The following is a 6,000-nucleotide window of genomic DNA, read 5'->3' on the forward strand; positions in this document are numbered from 1 at the left end:
TTTTAGTCATTTTTAAGTTGTTTCTTTTTTTTTCTGTTTGCTGTGGGGGGTTTGGTGAAGGTGTAGGCAGTTTCTGTTTTTCTGGATTTTTCCATGTTTGTTTGGCGGTGGAGCACTCTTCATTTTAGCGATTTTGGTAAGACCGTGTTTCTCAGGAAGTCAGCACTCTAGTGGGGCAGCACTGGTTTGACGCTGAGAGCCCTATGCTCTATAAAAGTTGGGCCGATGCGTGGAGGCGCCACTGACGTGCCGAAGACGCACCAAAGGCAAGTCTGTCTGCATACGGACAGCGCCAGGAGCCAGAGAATCTGGTTGTCTTAATGGACAATCTTTCTGTTACTCTGCCTCCCAGTAGAAGACTCTGTGCCCTGCGCTGCCTAATAAGGGCACTCACCCCATAGATTTGAGGGAGGGTGACACATGTTGTGTGGTTTCACTATTTGCCCTTTAGGAAGGAATGTGGATACAATGAATCAAAACATTTTAACATGTCCCAACATTTTTGGCATTACCTGAGACTCATTGGTGCGTCATTATGCTGAAATTCTGGATTTTATCACTGAATATTCACCGTCATGTCTCTCATGGACACATGTCTCAATCAGACCACTCATGCTGAGGCGACTTTAGCTCTCCCTCTGGCTACTACATCACGAGGTATGACAGAACCATGGCCGGGGAAGAGGGTATTTCGATCATCTGCGAAGAACACTTCAAATGCTGTTTAGATTTATTCAGTGTGCCAGAGTGTGAAAACGTGCTGTTTCAGCTCCAAATTAATAATAACTTTAAAGTTTCAGGCCTACTGGTCTATAGACCCCCTAGTCCCGAGGAATGTTTCAGAGACACTTTGGTGGACCACTTTCCCACCACTGTTTTGAGAGCGGCCAATTTTAATATCATTGGTGACCTTAAGTTCCAGCTTGAGCAGACTTATTGTGGTCAAGTACATAACTTATTTAGTGATCTGGAAGCTGCTGAACTGACTCATTTGGTGACAGGTCCCACACATGTGGCGGGGCATCTGTGGGGCCCTGTTTTTGAAAACCTTCCTAACCTTCGGGTATCCACTCCCTCCCCGGTTGTGTGATCAGACCATTGTATGGTCCTGTTAAAACTGCTAATCACTACTGTCCTGGGTAAAGCAGTGGTTAAAACACATTCGGGTTACAGTTACAGAAGCAGAAATGCCTAAAGAACCATACGAGCAGAATAGCCTGAACAAAACAAGCTATTGATTTCTTTGAGAAGAAAAACACTGCTCCAAGAGATATCCAAAATACATTCATGCACTTAGAGGTGGTATGCAGAAGTCAACCGCCCAAGACAAAAGAGTCTGGGAAACTGCTGTGTATGACGACTGTCACTGGTGCATTGTTTCATATGACTAATGTATTTACTTTGGCAGTACCAGTCTACCTTGTCAGGCCTCTGAAGCTGTTCCATTGTATTGGATATCTGCAAATCTCGCACATAGCAAATGCCAGGCCACTGACAAATATTGGAACCCTGCACCCATGTCTATGCTCACGTGGCCAGGCATGCATTGCAGAGAGGCACATTGGGGGAGAGACCCAGAAGCAGTTTGCAATTGCACCCCATTCAATTCTATAAGTCATAATGGTGGCTTTTGTTTTCAAATATTGTGGTGAAGAGGTCACCTCAGAAGCTGAATCCCTCAATTCATACTAGTGGGTAAGAAAGTCAACAGTGCAAAACTAAAGGGGGCACCCAAGAATAGCCATTCCAAAAGTAAAGAACTCAGGAATGTTTGTCATACAAAGCAAACAGAACATTAAAAAACAAATATTAATTGTTATTGTTGCTATTTTCCACTTATATGGTTTGGTATGATTATTTATATAGTGCTTATAACCCACTCAAGAAGTGCTGGAACGTTTTGTGTATAGGTAGCGTACTAATCTGTAAAAGCTCAGAATTAAATATATTGCCATACATAAGGGCAGCAGTTGCACTGCTGTTTTCCTGACCTATTAGGGAAATTGCAATATGCATCTCCTGCAACTGTATTCTGCAATTCCTTATACATGGTGGTTAAAATTGGTTTGGGAAGCGTCACAACATTAAGGACTTTGATATGCATATGGATGGTACAGTCGTCATGGTTTTTGCCCGCCACTTTGTCATACCGTTACCGTTCGTGAACCAGTTTTCAAGCCATTATGTGTGGGAATTGATTCATTATATAAGAATATCATAACATTTCCAATTAGTCTGATCGATATCACTGTTTCAAACTAAATGAACACATTCCTGTTTAGTTGGACTTCTGAACCTCTGAAAGTAAAGAGAACACCCATTCATACAACTTTAGTTTGTAGTTCATGCTTGGCGTGAACGGCTAACAGGACAACTTTAATCTTTATGCACGCGTAAATCACTAACACTGTGTTCTCACAGAGTAGCATTCTATTTATCCGCAAATCATTTCATAGAGCACAATCCGATATTAGTATGAGATTGCAGCACGTATGGGAATGCCCAACAAAACTACAAAGCACTTGATGGGAAGATAAGGCTTTTTGACCTTTGAGGAAAAATGTGAAGATTGATCTGCCCTCGTTATTGCATATTGAATTACTGTTACCCTTTTATAGCGGCGCATACTGCTGAAAAAGAGCTCAAGTGCATTTGCAGCATGCAAAAGCATCTGATGATAATCCACACAAGCAAATTATCAAATAACCATCCTGTAGTTTTCAATTGTTTCAAACATCTGGTGTTGCTATTAAAGTCCAAGTTGTGAGTGACCCAAGTCTCTGCACGCATGACACATACCCCAAGTATGGTTACGTGTCACAAGGGAAGATCCAACAACGTGCTGTGAATATCTGTTTGTACCACTCTCCGAATGGTATGTACCAAAGTGTCTCTAAAATTTCCATTCAATGAAAGACACACACCGTTTTGTTCAAACCTTTGCCATCATCAATATTTAGGATCTGACAATTTGCAATTATCAAGTCTTTGATTTTGTTACTTAGGTTTGCTCACTGTGTTACAAAAACAAGGCTGTCTATGTTGATTCTTTTACTGGTGAATATCAAATCCTTTGAATCGAATCTTTGTCTTTTAAAAGGATACTCCACTTTTTGTTGGGTCTTAGTTTGAGGTAAAGTGACTGCTTACCTCTTTTTATTAACTAAAGGATTAATTGGAATGCATCTAGGTGTTACAACATTTTACCTTTTCTATCTGTGCACACTACTGAAAGGTAATCTATGAAACCCATTTCGAAAGCACATGGCTGGAGAATGATGCAGGGATTTATCCTGTTCAGCACATCACACATGGATAAATTGATAGTTAAATTTCATTGTGTCCATCTCGCAAAATGGCTGCAATACCACAACGCTTTCCTTTACTTGTAAAAATTGAATTTAGTAACTTTAAACTTTTCTAACCAAAGAGGGAAGCTGATCTCTTTTGGGTGTGAAATCCTGTCTTCATATGGCTGATTGTTGTAATGCATCAATGCCTAATTTTCAGTTTCATTATGGTTAGTTTGAATAAGGCTACCTGGACTTGCTTTGTCTCAATTGTTTAGTGTAACATTGACTAAACAGACGTACTTGCGTCACAACTGCTGTGAAGCATGGCTATTTCGCTCACTCTTAGTGAGAAATTGTACCTTTAGTCATTTATGAGGATGTGACATGACTAAGCAGCACACCAATACTGCAGATATGGTGGAAATAAGAACACTTATTTTGATCGGGGGACTTACTTACACGCAGTCAAAGGCTGATTCGCTAGATATGAGTATACAGATGTTGTGTTGAACAATATTTGACAATAGAATGTTATTAAAGAGACCCCTATATGGATTTGAAAGAAATATTTTGACATTTTTGTTTTCTAGGGTTCCTTTGGAATTGGGGAATGCTTGTGTACGACAAATAAAGGTGCAATTGGATATGTAGTTAACCTTGAATTATTCAAATAATAAATAATCCAAACCCTGAATGAAGAAACAATCCCGAAGTAATCAATTGAGTGGCTTTAATTTTCTATGAGGTACGATTAAGAACAAACCTATTATTTTATAAAAAGGCAATGTGTCAGCACTGATAACAACATATTTTAATTGGAGTTGTGACATTGTTATGAATACCCAAGTTGGCAACCAGATATGGCTTTAGTTGATCTGGTTGTGGACGTGCCGCTGTGAATTACGATCCATGACGTATACTAGCTGATGTTAGCAAAAAGCCTTTATAATTAAATTTTGACTATTACAACTGGAAAGTTCTTTATAAATGGGAGAAATATTTTAGAGTAATATTGTCTAAATATCTCTCAGGGTTCATTTTCTTGTTGATAGTATCCTGACGCTCTAGCATGCCGCTATAACTCCACCCATGAAGAAACTTACAACAGACTCAAAGGAATTGGTGAAATGCTGACTATCGCATACCCAAATAAAATTATGGAGAATAAAATATTGCACCTGGTGCAGAAACATGTAGAAGCAGACCATGTTCTCAGTGATAGACAATTAGGCTTTGGCCCATTACTGGCAACAGATTCCATGTTTGTCAAATTCAGAGAAGATCTCTTCTCCTCACTCACTGGGAACAATTGGAAAACCTTTTCTTTCTCAACATCTCGCCAGTGTCCAGGATTGTTGGTCATGAAATTCTGATCAATCGGTTGTATAACATGGCCTGAAATCAGTGGTACTGAGGCAGGGTAGTGTCCATACTTCTTATCAAACTGTTCACAACAGTAAGAATTAGCACTGCCTCAAAGGCATATAGCCGATTTTTAAGGCCCTTCACCGCCATGAAACACCTGGTGATGAGGGACATTGAAAAGTGCTCTATGCCTCCTTGCTATGGGAGAAACCTCAGATGGCTAGGCGGTATTTTTTTTATTTTCAAAAAGAAAATCTCACTTTGGGATTTTCTTTTTGAAAATAAAAAAGAGGGTAAGCTTGCCAGGCTGCTTAGTCATGTGGAAAGATCCATCCATTAAACTTATACTGCATTGACAGGAACCGTCAGGATTGGAATTTCTGCCAGTGCTAGAAATTTCTAGTGGGCTGATGGACAATTCTAAATTTGGTAGGCGGCATCTCCAAGACGGTGATTAGTCCATCTTCCTGCCAAAGGTACAGGCCACTCGCCAATATTTAAATTGGGCCCTAAGTTCAGTTCCAAATGTATGTAGGTGATAAATCCACATCCGATTTGGTGACAATACTAAGAAGCAGCTGAAAATCACTTATGTATGAGATATGTAATATTAGATGAACCAGAGCTGTCTGCGCCTGAGTGTCAAGAAGGCTGAGGCAATAGAATCCACCCTCTGTTCCACCCAATCCAAAATCTTTGTAAATGGTTTGATTCAGTTTTCCTTTAGTGACCAGATCACAGTACTTACCAAAACATCAAGCAGCCACCCGATGATGCTAAGAAAGGTTCTTCCTCACTTACAGAAGAGTCACTGCAAATACTCTTGTAGGTCATGTTCCCATCCTAGTTGGAGTGCAGTAATATCATCTGCACTGGTGCAGCAGAGAAGGAAATCCAACATTCCAATGAATGTAAACGTAAAATGTCAGACTATGGCCTTCATTAGAACATTGGCGGTAAAGCCCGCCTACCGCCCCCGCGACGGCCTCCAAAAGACCGTCACCGTGGCTACCTACCGTCCACCATATTATGACCGTAGCCTGAATTCTGCCAGAAGGCTGGTGGAATTCCGGCTACGGTCATGCCGGCGGACGGCGGTAAGGTGGCGCTGCTGCCAGCAGCAGCGCCATGGCAGGAGAACACCGCAGACCGAATCATGATACATGATATGGCCTGGAGGTGTTCTGCTGGCGGACGCTGCTGCTGGCAGCAGCGTCACGTCCCGTCTCCTGCCGGAGGACCCCCTGCAAGCAGGTAAGTCGGGTTCTCCAACAGTGGGGGTGGGGGAGTGTTGTGTGTGTGTGTGTGTGTGTGTGTGTGTGTGTGTGTGGGGGTGTGTGTG

Source organism: Pleurodeles waltl, chromosome 11, assembly GCF_031143425.1.
Source record: "Pleurodeles waltl isolate 20211129_DDA chromosome 11, aPleWal1.hap1.20221129, whole genome shotgun sequence".
Lineage (NCBI taxonomy): Eukaryota > Metazoa > Chordata > Amphibia > Caudata > Salamandridae > Pleurodeles > Pleurodeles waltl.